This window comes from Pyxicephalus adspersus, chromosome 6 (genome assembly GCF_032062135.1).
Source record: "Pyxicephalus adspersus chromosome 6, UCB_Pads_2.0, whole genome shotgun sequence".
NCBI lineage: Eukaryota > Metazoa > Chordata > Amphibia > Anura > Pyxicephalidae > Pyxicephalus > Pyxicephalus adspersus.
In genome coordinates this window covers 32,505,493-32,521,296 of record NC_092863.1, presented here as the reverse complement: position 1 = coordinate 32,521,296, position 15,804 = coordinate 32,505,493, and the positions used below count along the sequence as shown (strand labels likewise).

The following is a 15,804-nucleotide window of genomic DNA, read 5'->3' as shown; positions in this document are numbered from 1 at the left end:
GAGTCTCTTCAGTAAGAGTTAATAATCTATATAAAAAGTTGCTGCTATGCAATATTGAAATTGGCATCCAAGTGTTGCAAATTATAATTAAATAAAATAAAACCTTTAAATCTGGATTTAAATCTGCAATACACATGAGGGACCTAGAAGGTTTTGAGGATGTATAGTTTTTTTACTGTATTATTGTCATCCTAACTATTATTAAAGTCCCACAATGGTTCATATCACACAAGTGATCCTGTTGCTGATGGTAACTCACCAGGTGTAGGATCGCTTTATACATTTAGTTAATTTGATATAATTGCTACCTTGCTGGCCAAAATGCCGCCATATCTTGCTTGTCAGAATAAGAACATTGATTGAAAAGCGCCTTGCTGGTAAAGAAGAGGAGAAAGTTATTGTTCTCTTGTTTATTGTAGTGATTCTATAAACTGAATTTTTCTGACAGCCATATCTCTAATGTGACATGGGCGTAAAACTCATGAAGGACAATATTTTTGTACTACAGTTACATTTTCAAAGTATTTTGTTGCCCAATGCCCTTAGTTGTTTAAGTCTGTGCATTTTTTAGCAATTCTGTTTACATTTATATTTCTGCCTAAAATTATACCAACTATCTCATTGGTTCAATCCACCCAACCACTTCTGTGTATGCAAATTGGTTTCCTTTTAAATACAGAGTATTTTATAGGAAATGTTACCTGAGCAGAATCAGTACAACCTAATTCCAAACTCATCTTAAGACATGACACATCTCCTATGTCTACTTTTTATTGTGTCTTTAGCACAATGTATGTACCTTTTTATTGGGTGTACTTATTTCAGATATTCTGAACTATGTGAACTAAGCTATAAGATGTAATAGATAACAACATACACATTTCTATTCGTAGGTGTCACATCACAAATCACAATGGTGGAGTCTGGTCCTGGGATTGTGAAACCAACAGAGACTCTGGATCTGACCTGTAAAGTGACCGGAGCCTCCCTCACTGACAGCACTAACATGCACTGTGTGAGCTGGGTCCGACAACCTGAAAGGAAACCTCTGGAATGGTTGGGGAGAATATGTTATAATGGTGGCACAGCTTATGCCAGTTCTGTTCAGGGGCGAGTGACTCTGTCCAGAGACACGAATAAAGGGGAAGTATTTTTTAAAGCTACTGGAATGAAAAATGAAGAATCCGGTACTTATTATTGTGCAAGAGACACAGTGTATCAATTCAACTAACCATCTGTACATAAACCGACTTAAATTGAAATATAGACATAGTTAAAAAATATTGTTTGGAAACAGTTATTTCATGCTATATCTGGGCTTTGGATTGGATCTGATGATCAGATAGGAAACAGATGGAATGGTTAGAAGAAATATGTTATAATAAACAAAACAAATTGCCAGTTCTGTTCAGGGACGACACAAATAAAGGAGAAGTATTTTTTAAATTCACCAGTGAGAAACTGAAGAATCTGGTATATATTTTTGTGCAAGAAGTAAGGCTGCAGAGAGAAAATCCATGTGGGTCCTTATTCAAAATTCTATACAGAGTGTGTTTAATATTATTTATTTCCAACAATCGTAGATTATTTTAATACATTTAGATAAGTAGGTAAAGCTTTAAATGTAATAATAAAGTAATATATTTATAATAGTAAAGACATTTATAATAGCATTTACTGTCTGCTGAAAAAAGGTGTTTTCCTGGCGAAACTCTGTATTACATTAAAATTAATCTGTTTTGCTTTTGATCAGACTAAATACTGAGCCTTGCCAAATCTACTAGTCATGCTTGTGACATAGTGGCTCTTAAAAAATGTATTACCAACTTTAGCTTGCTGAATGAGCACTCTGCATAGGTGACAGTGGCTGGACCCATAGGTGACGGGGCTCCACCCCCCTTCTCAGGCCTATAAAGAAATAGCACATTGTAGGAACTCAACCAAAGTCATGTACAGAAAGTGGTTGTCTGCAAAAAGATGAAGGGAGCATCTTACCTAAGCTACAGAAATGCTTGTTATATTAGGAACAGGTTGGATAAACAGTGCTCGTCTTTCTTCTTTAGACCAATAATGGGTTTGATTTCATGTACAACAATAATACAGCACACTAGGGGCTCTACTTATAAAACAGGGAATGTGACATTCCCCAAACATTATTTCATGGGATTAATTTGTTGCATTGAAACATATGGGCCTCCAATCATCCTTGTAAAACTAAGATGGAGTGATTGATAAACATACACAAAATTCAAAATATATCCACATGTTTTGGGGGCCTGCAGCCATTTTGCAACCTTTTCTGCATATGCACAGAGCAGAAATGTCTGAATGGCATTTCTTAGAGTGGGTTTGCTGATGGTGACAACATTCGTAATCTCTGTTGCATACTGCACCTCAAGTCCCAGTAGGAGTTCTTCAACAACAAAAAAAACAGCAGGTACAAGCAACAGGTAACAAACAAGTTAACCAGGTAATATTTCAAGGAAAGCTTTAGAATATTAAATATAAAAAATTACTTTAAAGTGTACATATATATATATATATATATATATATATATATATATTTTTTTTTTTTTAATAAAACAGGGAATCTGACAATCCCCAAACATTTTTATCATGGAAATCATTTGCTGCCATTGAAACATTTGGACCTTGAAGATTCCCAGGAAGGAATTTTTTATGTGTCAGATTCTGTTTTATAAATATAGCCCAAGCTGTCAGTATTAATCACTGCATTAATGTATTTTTCACATAATTATAACCTTGATTTACAATTAGCCACATACTTTCTTACTTTTTTTTAAACTTTTGGGACATGTTTATAAAGGTGTCCTAACCCCATTTCCTTATGTTTAGGGTATATACAATTACAGAAATCAATGCAAGAATATTTAATTATTGATAAAATATTGATCAAATTTCTGTATGTACTTTTGATTAAATTTTTATATGAAACAACCATTTTCAGAAAAAAAAAAATCACATTGATACTTACCCTCATTGAAGAGACAGTAATTTGTAAATCATGAAAAACATAACCAGCATGTGGATTATACACTATTTGGATATAGAAGGGTCTTTCCACATATTAGCAGCCTTATGTTATTTTAATAGGCTTCTAAAATATTTAGGGTAGCCATGATACACTGTATCCCATTTCCACATATTGTTATAGAGGACTACCAATGAAAATAAGCTTTCTCAGAGGTGCCGACCAGGGTTGGCCATTGTATATAGTACTTCCTATGGCACAAAACCCAACAGGTAAATGTATTATGACAATATATGCAAACATAGTTTGTTAAAACAAATAAGCAAGAAATGTTTCCCTCAGCAACTAAGTGCTTTAGAATTTACCTCAGTGCGGTGAGTACAGTCTTATATGAGGATTTTGGTCATTTTCTCCTTGTGCTGTTTGACTGAATGATCCTGATTAGAGATGAGCGAATCGAAGCAGAAGAAGTGGAATTCGATCCGTATTTCAGGAAAAATTTGATTTGCTCCGAGTCCGAATTTCCTTCCGATTCTTGGTAACAAATCGCAATTTTTCCTGAAATGGTGGATGTACGTCTGAGGACTTTAGAGATTCCACTACGACCTTTGGGCACTACAGGGGATGAATAGGGACTTGTCCCCATTCATCACCTGTAGTGCCCTGTATTCTTAGATAGTGAAACTCTATCTAAGAATACATAGTGCAGCACTGCAACAGCAATCACGGTTGCCGTGTTGTGCTTCTACTATGTATTCTTAGATAGAGTTTCTCTATCTAAGAATACAGGGCACTAAAGGGGATGAATGGGGACATGTCCCCATTCAAGAATACTTAGAACAGTGCTGCAACAGCAATCGCTCTTGTTGTGCTGTGATTTTACTATGTATTCAAGTGAAACTCTATCTAAGAATACATAGTAAAATTGCAGCACGACAAGAGCAATTGCCGCTGCAGCGCTGTTCTATCTATTCTTAGAGTTTCACTATATAAGAATACTGAGCACTACAGGTGAGGAATGGGGACAAGTCCCTATTCATCCCCTGTAGTGCCCAAAGATCCTAGTTGAATCTCTAAAGTCCTCAGACGTGCAGCCACCATTTCAGGAAAAATTGCAATTAGTTTCCAAGAATCACAAGGACAAGTCCCCATTCATCACCTGTAATTCCTGGACATTGTAGGGGAACTGCAGAGGATGGCAGTTCAGTTTCCCACGTGACATCACATTGTGAAACTGAACTGCAGATGACCTCTGCAGTTCTACTACATTCTCTGTGCACTACAAGGGATGAATGGGGATTCTAAGAATATCTAAGAATACATAGTGAAATCACAGCACAGCAAGAGCGATTGCTGTTGCAGCGCTTTTCTATGTATTGTTAGATAAAGTTTCACTATCTAAGAATACAGAGAACTACGGGTGAGGAATGGGGACCCCATACTGATTTGTTGCAGTTGTTATTTTGATACATTTTGTATTTGTTGCAACACTAGAAAGAAATTGATATTAGGCTGCATATATTAGTACTTTATAATATGTCATCTTACAATCGAATGAATGTCCCAAAAATGTCACCAAGCATTTTGGATCAGACTCAAGTTTAGTGATTTCACTTGTGTGTGTATGTCAAAATACATTTTAATTGTATAGATTTTAATTGGACTAGTTTGTGGGGGGGGCAGGTTAATCAAATACGTTTGCTTGTATGGGATGCATTGCTGTGACTTTTTGTAATATTCATTATTGTTAGCTTGTTGCTGCAATGTGCCAGGTTTCCAACCATGCTTTCTGTTGTTTAGCAATTCTTCAATGTTTTGTCATTTTATCCACAAATAATTAGTACAAATGTATGCATTTGATGGTTTCCAATCCAAACGGCTATTTGCAATCCCCCCACCCCACACACACACACCTCTCATTCTCAAACTCATATTGTCAATTGAATGTAATATGTACATATTCCTTTTATGGATAAATTGACATGGGAATTGTCATGGTCTGACATTTGCTGAATAAACTCATTTGCTGCCACTATTCTACATACCTCCTGTGTTCATTTGTAGTTGTGTTATAGGTTTGTTTTCATTGTGCTGCCTGATCTTAGCACTATAATATACAAGCACACTTCCACTTGTTGTCCAAACTGGTTGTCAATTAGTTGTCCAGCTGAGTTGCATACTCTATGTATATATACACACATAAATGCATACATACAAACATACATATATGCATATATGTATATACATAGGAAAACAAACAATAAACACCTAAAAAGAAAAACTTACCGGAATGAGGATCCTTCTCTGCAAAAGTGTCAGGTGCGTTTTTTAACCATTTTCCAGTTGATAGAACATAGTTCACGAGCACATAGCAGGTCTGCATTGGTGCACAAAAATGTGCAGCAGAATCCTGAGGTTTGCAAATTTCTAAGCTAATATATATATTTCAAACATTTGAACACCACAAACATTTTTATTTAGGGCTAAGTGAAAGATGCATGCCATTTGAAAGAATGATTTTTTGGGTAACAGTGACTTTTAATGCAAGTTTGCCAGTGTCAAGCTGCCGGATATGTGTGCCTCAACGCACGCAATCATTTCAGTTGATAACTGCTGGGAGAATATGCCAGCGTAATCTCGACGGCTTAAATTTGGTTGATTAAAAGGTTTTAGGGCTTCGATTACGGAATGCGTACATGCAAGCGAACTTCTGATTTTGCTTGATGAATCAGGCTCCCCGTATCAAAATACTACATCCATATCAGTAGATCTCTGTTAGAGCGAACCCTACTTCACCCATGAGTGTAACATCACTGGCTGCTCACTGTTCTAAATGGACTGAATAGAAAAGATTTTCTGCTACTGTCTCCTTTTGCTGGGATCTCAAAGATGACATTCTCTAATACAGAGCCAGAAGGAAAAGATGCAGTAGAATATTTCCTTCAACAGCTCTCTGTACAACAATGTGCTGAACAGTGGTAATGAGGAAGGTCTCTACAGGCTCTCTGGATACATACTATATATATATATATATATATATATATATATACATACATAAAACAAACTCAAGTAGACCAGATGGTAAAAAAGGAAACCATGCCAAATGGGAGTGTTACCAAAACCTCAAAAAAAAATCATAAACATTGCTTCATTTTATTACTACATTTTAATGGCAGAAATGTTACCTTATATATGTATTGGACATTCTACATTTGAATCAAAAGTTTTAATTAAAACGTGTTCTGAGAGAAATACAGGATTTCACATTACAGTTGACAATTGAAAATCCGGCCATCGATAATCTGTTTCTTTCAGTTTTCCGGCATGGATTTCAAAGTGCATTTTCAATACAGGGACTGTAGTACATTGTTTTGCCACTAATATTTTGATGGCCCTGTCTTGCACAAACAGCAGTTAGGTCTTGCTTCCTAAACTAAATACACGTTGAGATGTCCCTGCTGCCTGCTTTCTGGAACTGTGCCGGATATCAGTGGTGCCGCGAGAGGAAGAATGGCCTGTGTGTGGAGGGAAATAAAAATCAAAATAATGGAATTTTCAAAATTCCAGCACTCCTCAGGTCCAGAGGTTGCCCAATTTTTGAATGTCAACTGTACTAGCTTCTTGAAAATGCTGGTTGCATTGATATCATTGATTCTTTTGGCCTAGAATATGTTTGAGTTATTTACCTAAAGCAAGTAAACTATGATAAGTTTCCTGTAAATTTCTCTTATATACATAGATCTGACTAGGTTAGTCTATCAATATTTTATTTTATTCATGGATTTAGAATATAAAATGTATGTTTTATAACCCCACTAAGATTTTACGTAGTTAGGTAGTTAAGCTTTGGGACAAAATCTCTTATTTTATCTTATTTTAATTATTTTATAACACGGTATTTGTCGTATAAGACGCACCAACTTTTCCCCCCAAGTTTTGGGGAAGAAAAAGTGCGTCTTATACAGCAAAAAATAAGGTATATCTGGGCATTGAAACTGTTTTATTTTATTTGCCTGACATTTTGCAGGCATTCCTGCAAATCCTATTTTCGTATTCCTGCAAATCGTACTGCATAATCGTATTCAGGCTGCTGACTGCCTCTTATGTGCAAAAATTGGCATCCGTTAAGTCTTTTGGTCTAGATGCTATTTTAGCCATTCACCTAAAATAAATGAGCCAAATAGGTATCCCTCTACATTTGTTGATTTCTTGAGTAAAGTGACTCAGAAATTATTAAAGCTGACTGTCAAACAATAAGCTGCGTACACACGGGCAATTTTTGTCGCTGGAAAGGATCTTTCACGATCCTTTCCAACGACAAGGGACTGCACGATGCATGAACGGTGCTGTACATACAGCACCGTTCATGCTCTATGGAGAGGGGAGGGGGAGAGCGATGGAGCGGCACCCTGCTGTGCGCTCTCCCCCTTCCCTTTCATTAGGATCGGTCGTCGTCCATCGTCCGTGGATCTGGCAGGACGCTCGATCGGACGATGGACGACACCGACTGTACACATGGCAGATTTTCGCCCGATATTTGGCCGATGCCGATTATCGGGTGATAAAAATCTGACTGTCCCAGTAAAGTATTCTATTTATATAGGTCTTACTGGTAGGCTTAGTGTTGGGTTGAAGATTTGTGACAAATAATACTTCACAATTGGTAATTCAGCCCAAATTGAATAAATGTGAACATTGCCGACATTCAGAAATATGATTACCCAGAAAATTGTATGTTGTAGATGTCAGTGGCAAGTATAGCCACATAGGCAGGCGGAATGTGACAAGAAGTAATTTTTTTTAACATGAACCTTCAGCACAAGCTATTGAATCACTGGGTAGCCTTAGTTTTTCACATATGGCGTCTTCATTTTGGCTCAATTTTTTTATATTTTTTTTAGTTTATTAATTTTTTTTTAATTTTTCAGGGGGAAGAAGATGGACAAAAAAAAAGTGGGAATGGAAAGGAAAACAAAACATAACTTTTTTTTTCAAACGAAAGAACTATTTAAGGATAATGAAGCAGAAAAGGGGGAGAGAATAGAGGGATAGTAAAACTGTGTCATGATCTGACCAAGGAGTCAGATCTATCGTAGAAGATCTGGACCAGGGGCAAAGAAGTGAGGAAAAGAAAAATGTGATTTATGTGGGAATAGGAACTTGGGTGACTTGGGTAGTTCAGCAGAACTATAGGAACCTCACTAGACATTGGTACCGCAGATGTCCCGCTTACTCAGGACATGCTCTGAACCCCTGAACAGAGCTCGCTGAATAGGCAGTGCTGAAAAACGTTGTATTGTAAAACTTTAAGGTAGGGTTTAAAATCACATATCTGGCTATAGTACTTGGTAGTAAATGGTAAAATCATGGATACCTAAAAGTTTGTCAATATCCGAGCATCGGGATTCTAGGGCTGAGGTTTGACCTCCCAGGTCTCCTATCTCTTTAGTAAATTGTCTGTAATCTGCTTAGAGACCTTGTCAAGAGCCTTATGTAGCAGGACTTCTATTTGGAAAGTAGATTCCCCTGGCACTGGGAGAAGAGGTTGGCATCAACTTCGATGCCGCGTCAACCAAGGCCTTACATATTTTTTGCTTTCTTTGTTCTACCTGAGTGTACCATCATCTGTCAGAGGTGCAAAGTGTATTAAGTAGCTGACCCATGTGTCTCAATAAGGATATAGATTCATTGGTCTGCAGTGCTGAGCTAATCAAGTCCCGCGTAATACAGAGCTCACCTAGCTTGCCGCCATTCACAAGCTCTGCACATGCGCCCTCCCTGGCTTCTTTTGTTTTCTTATTAAGAATTTTTTTTGTGTTTTTTTTTGTACCTGGGGTTAAATGTAAATAGTTTTAGAGCCAATTTGTCCTAAAATGTAAAAGAGGATGTACTTCACTTTGGTCATACCCTCGCTCGTTCTGCTTTTAAACATACTGGTCTCTTTGGTACCCTTTACCAATCACTATCTGCACATAAAGGCCCCATCGTATTTCCTGCATTCATCTCCTGCACATACTGCTTGCTGACATACTTAATGTGCTTTTCATTGTGCATACCGTCCACTGTCATACCCATCATGTTTTGTCTGTTCCATCACTAACAAATATAAAATCTTAGGAAGAAAATTTTATTAGTGGCACAAAGTCATTGCACACATTTTAATAAAATTGCATTGGGTTCTTCAAATTTCACAGTAGAAGCAGAACTTAATAGCATTCTTTAGTACATGATTAACAGTTAGTATACTCCACCTTTTCCAAAAATATATATCTCTATATACAGTACATGATTAGATTTGGTAAAATAGAGCAATAAAGCTGAAATATAGACCTGATTTATTAACGCTCCTAAGTGCTGGAGAGGATACACTTTCTTCAGTGAAGCTGGGTGAGTAAGCAGACTTGGAATGGATTTCCTAACAGTAATTTGCTATTTGTTAGAAAATGTTTTCTATTCTGGACCAGATCCATTCCAGGTTTCTTGGATCACCCAGGTTCACTAATAAATGTGTATCCTCTCCTTGGAACCCATATTGAGAAATGCTGAATACGTGTATTAGTAACTTATAAAAAGATAGTGACAACTTTATCACAAAAATCAGTTTAGGTAGATTTAAAAAAAATTTAAAAATAAACAATAAGTAAAATCATTTATGAGTATATGATTTATGTCCGATTGCTGCCAGGAGCTCATTAAAGAAACTTTTAATTTTACAGACAGGTTCACTGATTTTTTTTTTTTTTTTTTTTTTTTTACTAGAGTGAGTAGCTACAGTCTAAAGTCATTGTAAATGCAAAACTTTCTTCAAGATAAAGTTTTGTTTTAAAACAAACAAGGTATCTCATTGGTATTCCACCTACCCACATTTATCAGTGTATGCAAAATATATTCATGCTACGTTTATTAATAAATAGAGAGATGCCCACATGAAACCATTATCTAGGCAGGATCTGCACATCCCTATCAACTTCAGACATGACACATCTGCTGTGTTTACTTGTTATTGTGTCCTTAGTACAATGTGGGTTCTTTTTAATTCAGTTAATGATTTCACTACTTCTTATTTGAATAGGTTATAAGATGTAATATATATCAAGATTTATATCTTTTTTTGCAGGTGTCACATCACAAATCACAATGGTGGAGTCTGGTCCTGGGACTGTAAAACCCACAGAGACTTTGGAACTGACCTGTAAAGTGACCGGGGCCTCCCTCACTGACAGCACTAACATGTATGCTGTTGACTGGTTTCGACAATCAGAAAGCAAACAGATGGAGTGGTCAGGGAGAATACGACATGATGCCAGCACAGTTTATGCCAGTTCGGTTGAGGGACGTCTGACTCTGTCCAGAGACACAAATAAAGGGGAAGTGTTTTTTAAACTCACTGGAATGAAAGCTGAAGAATCCGGTACATATTATTGTGCAAGAGACACAGTGTATCAAATCAACGGACATGTTGTACACAAACTGAATTGCATTAAAAAAATGCAAAGCTTTAAAATAATTTAGGTGAATTTCTGACATTTCTAAACATAAGTGAAGCGTTTCCAATTTGCTATACTGAAATTTTGATTGCTAATTTTATTCAAATGCATTAAAGTCAGTTAAGATTACAAACATAGGCAAAGGGGTGGAGCTGAGGTAGTTAAAGTTGTTTAAAGTTGTGATGCTTTGAATGGCTTCTGGTTGTCTGTTGTTTGTGTTTTGAGTGTTATATGGGTGAAAATATCACCTTAAAAATGTCACACTGTAACAATACATTGTAGAGTTCTGATTAACTTTGTGGGGCATTTTATGGTTTTTGAATGTTTCTTATACATAACACAGTAAAATAAACTAAAGAAAAGCCATAATATGTATATATATATATATATATATATATATATATATATATATATATATATATTTATATGATGTTTCTAAGGCTTAGTCTACACAGACCTTTTTAAAAGTGCATGTAAACATTCCTACTGCATTTATATGCATTTTTATGCACTTTTATTAGCGTTTTATAGCATTTTTTAACGCTGTAAACTGTCTATGCCACATTTTCCCACATTTCCCCACAATTTCCAGTGATTTTACAAGCATTTTAGCACTTGGTAGATATGAAAATTTTACGTTAGTGTCCATTTTCTTTGCTGCAGATACAACAAGCACAGTAAAGTGTGAACATGGACAGCTTGATTTTACTGGAGAAAGATTTACTTCCCTACAGTACACCTTTCACATGTGCAAGGTTACAGTTGCTAAAGTGGTCTATGAACCCTGCACGGTCATTTGGGAGGAACTCAAGCCTTAAGTAATGCCCACCCCTTCAGGGCAGCAGTGGCGTAACATCAGCCAGGGATTCCTTACCAATTGCAACTTTCCGAACTACATTGGAGCTCTGGATGGTAAGCACATCCAGGTTCAAAGGCCATCACACACTGGCTCACAGTATTTTAACTTTTAAAAATTATTTGGTGTTATTCTTATGGCTATTATGGACAGCGATTATACCTTTGTGGCAATTGATGTGGGTTCCTATGGGGTTTTGGTGACTCCACCATTTTCAGGAGATCAGTTATGGGTCAACGATTCCTGGATGGTCACTTGGAAATACCCCAACCCATTTTAGAAGGTGGAAGGACAATGCCCTTTGTTTTAGTGGCAGATGAGGCTTTCCCTCTAGGCCCAAACCTTCTAAAGCCATACCCTAAGAGAGATCTGGACAGGACAAGGAAGGTTTTTAATTACTGGCTTAGTTGAGCCAGGCACACAGTGGAGTGCGCATTTGGCATTTTTAACAAATACCTGTAGAATATTCCGCACTGCCATAATGTTGCACCCAAACAAAATGGATAATGTGGTGAAAGATGTCTGTGCCCTCCACAACTTTGTCCGCCAATGTAAGCCCACCAACATTGATAACTGTGAAGCTCATTGTATTGGCGACATTGACTGGCCTTGTGCGTGCAAGTACAGAAGCTCTGACTTTAAGGGACAGATTTGCTGTGTATTTTGTTTCACCTGAAGGAGAGCTTCCCTGGCAGTACACCAGGATATAGAACATAACCCCTTTTTTTCTCATTTATTTATGTTCTTTTGGTATTAATGTTTTTTGTTATATTCTTTGCCATGTTTTTACATTTACAGTATGTTGGTTATTCAAAAAAATGTTTGTCAATCTTAAAATAGTCAAATAATGTTCTGAAATCTGAAACGTGCCTTTTTGTGTATTAAAGTTCAAACAATGACAATTCATTTAAGCCTATAATGTGTGTTATCTGCAACCAACCATGGTACCTATTATCCTAGGTGGTGACTGGTTGATTTTTGCTCTGTTTTTTGTATATACATTTTGAACACAATTAGATATACAGGTAGTCCCCAGGTTACATGTGAGATGGGGACTGTAGGTTTGTTTTTAAGTTGAATATGTATGTAAGTTTGAACAGGTACATTATTTTATTAAATGCAATTAGGATGTTGTCTCAACATAATATTAGGCGGAGTGGTATCAGTTACTGTATAAAATCCTCACTGTGAGTTAATCACAAACAAAACTAAACTAAAAAAAATGAAAAAACTTTATGGACCCTAGACATTAGTATTGGTCGAATAACTCACTATTTGATTCGACCGCTATTCAGTCGAATAATGCATAATTATTCGGGTGATCGAACATCGAATTCGAACTCCATTAAAGTCAATGGGGGAAAAATTTGGGTTGTAATTCGGGTCGGTGGAGAGCTTCTACACCCTATAAATACATTTAAAAAGACATGTCAAGACTCTCCCAGCTCTGCACAACACTGTACAAGTAAAAATAAAATAAGGAAGTCTTTTTTCTGTTGCTGGCAAGTAGGTTTGGTCGAATAGCTCATGCCATTTTATGGGTCGGCCAAGGGAACATGCCGGATTTTACACTGTCCCTGAGTGGAGGCAGAGAGGGGGTTCCTCTGGTCCAAAAATTAGCCACCAGGTTTCAACGCTCCGTTACAAGCCATACACAGGCTTCAGAGTACAGGCAGAGGTCTCTGAGGGCGGTCTTTAAGTCCAAAAATTAGCTAGCTACACAGCTCTGTTATACGTTACAGGTGGCAGCAGCAGCAGCAGTAGGAAGAGGCGGTGGGCACTGAGATGGAGCGGGGACGGCATTTGTAACTGGCATCCAGAGTTGGGAACTGGGAAGGGGACATCAGTTACAGCATGAGGAGGAGGCGGTGGGCCCTGAGAAGGAGCAGGGAGGGCATTAGAGGTTGAGGCCATCACCCATATAGACAGGGTCGAAGCTGTAGCTATTGGAGACATGAATGGATCAGCGAGATTCCAATCTCGGTAGGGACAGATTGGAATCTCGTTCATTCATTCATTCATGCCTCCAATAGCTACAGCTTCGACACTGTCCATATAGGTGATGGCCTCAACTTCTAATGCCCTCCTTGCTTCGTCTCCGGGCCCACTGCCTCCTCCTACCCTTCCCTTTCAGCTGCTTCTCAGTCCGAAAGTAATCATTCTGCAGTATTTTCACAAGACCCTTGTTGACGGATCTTTGAATGGAGTCTCCCACGACGGCCACATACTTTTTGTGTAGAAGTCTCCAGACGTCTGCTGAGCTCAATAACTTCATGGCTCAATGTGGTCATCCAGGACCTCTCGGATCCCATTAACTATACTGGTGTTTCACATCTCATCCCCCCAACATTTACAAAGGGACTGCTGTCCCACGTCCCAGTTCCGTGGTAACATACACAGAAATTCAGTACGATAAAGTGTGGTGGAAGCAGAAGATTTGGCCTTCTACGTTCAATCACGAATTTCAGATTACACACTTCGGGGTGTCATTAAAGATGCACTAAACCCAGCTCTAGATGCCAGTTACTAATGCCTTTAAGGGCATTACAATTTAAAGCCATCACCTATTTGGACAGTGTAAAAGCAGTAGCTATTGGAGACATGAATGGATGAGCTCAATTTGCAGCCACTCCGCAGGGCTGAAAAAAGGTAGTGTGGGTATGCGTCTGAAACGAACAGGCTCTGCCACGTAATCCACCACCACTTTCTGTTGTTCAGCCAGCCGCTACAGCATGTAAAATGTGGAGTTCAAACGTGTGGCCACATCACAAATTAACCGGTGCACTGGCAGGTTGAGATTTCACCGTAACTCCACCAATCTGGCACTGGCTGTGTACGACTGGCGGAAATGCGCTGACAACTTTCCGGCCTTCAGTAACAGCGGCTGGAGGTCTGGGTAATTCCGAAGGAAGCGCTGTACTATATGTTTCATGACGTGAGCCCCATTGTCACACACGACCTTGCCTGGCTGAAGTCTGTTGGGAGTTAGCCATTTCTCCTCCTACTCCGGCAATGCACTTAGAATGGCTACGCCCGTGTGGCTGAGGGAACCCAGGCTTCGCAATTTCAGGACTGCGTGGCAAGGTCGGAATTGTGCACCGAAATAGCAAACTGTAGGTTGTTGCTGGCGCTGAACAGATGCTCACGAATGGGAGGTGCTGGTGCTGGGTCTCCACGGCAAAGTGTCCCTGGAGGAAGAGGTTGAGGCACAAGATTCAAAGGAGGAGGTGGAAGTGGGGGTTGAGGAGGAGATTGCATAGCAATGTGCTCTGGGAGGAGGTTTATATGCAGGCCTTGCTACAGCTGCATCTTCCCCCGCTGCCACCAAAGTTACCCAGTGAGCTGTAAAGGAAATAAATCTTCCCACTCCATGCTTGCTCGACCAACTGTCGGTTGTCAGGTGCACTTTGCCAGAAACTGAGTGCTGCAGTGCCATGGACACATTGCTCTGCACGTGTTCATGCAAAGCAGGAACACATTTTTGTGCAAAGTACTGTCGCTTAGGCATAACGTACTGTGGGTTTGCGCAGAGGAACGCGTAACGGAACGCTTCGGAGTCCATCAACTGGTAAGGGAGGAGCTCTACCGCAATCAGCTGTGCAATTGCCACATTGATCAGCTTTGTTTTGGGGTCATTTGGGCCATATTTCCTCTTGCGCTCCAGCATCTGTGGGATGGAAGGTTGGATGCTGCTAATGCTAACCACAGAAACATTGGATGATGGGGTAGACGTTGTGGGGGATGGCAATGATGCCTGGTCCTGACTGCTAGCAACGCCACACACAGCAGCCGATCTGCGTTGGAGCTCCTGCTCACCGCTGGTGGAGCCTGAAAAAGGTATTGATCAGCTACATGCCACACTCAAATTGCTGGCAGCAGCACAGGAAACTCGTTTTGCCTCGTTTCAAGTATTGAGCACACAGTTTACAGATGACCATAGTGTTGTCATCACTATGGACATTAGAAAATGCCCACACTGGCGAACATTTAACTGGGCCGAAAGGTGCTCTGGAGCTGGTGCTCGTGGTGGCGATCCGCGGTTGTTGAGGCATTTACGCCGATTTCGGTCTATGCATACTTCAATTACCAGTGAGGCAAGTCAGAGTGTGGGCAGCTTTTACCCTCTTCCCCACTCTCCCCCTTTGAGGGCGCTCTGCAACCTCCTCCTCCTCTTCTTCTTCCTCCTCCTCCTCCTCCTTCTCTTCTTCCTGCCTATGATGATCTCCTTGTTCGCCCCATGTCGGATCAAGGACATCATCATCATCATCGGAAGAGACAATTTCCCTATATGTGCTGAAAGGAAGCAGCGGCCTTTTGGCGCCAGTTTCAATTGCCTCGTCTGGCTGAGAGTGTTTTGGTGAAAAGTAACTAGGGGGAAAGCCTGTGAACTGACTCTCTTCGTCAGATGACTCAAACAACTGAGCATCTTCAATGAATGATTGTAGCTCCGCCTCCCCAACCCCTCGGTG

At 39.2% G+C, this 15,804-nt stretch overlaps 1 long non-coding RNA gene and 1 gene segment (V, D, J or C); one reads left to right on the top strand and one right to left on the bottom strand.

Moving 5' to 3' along the window:
* The window catches only part of LOC140333452 (immunoglobulin heavy constant mu-like), a gene marked incomplete in the record, with an annotated part of 720,383 nt that overhangs the window by 449,726 nt on the left and 254,853 nt on the right, over positions 1-15,804 (top strand).
* Positions 6,140-10,787, bottom strand: LOC140333464 (uncharacterized). Its single transcript, XR_011921360.1, has 2 exons — positions 10,183-10,787; positions 6,140-6,507 (listed from the first exon to the last, which is right to left on the bottom strand). It is a non-coding gene; the product is annotated as an uncharacterized lncRNA (long non-coding RNA).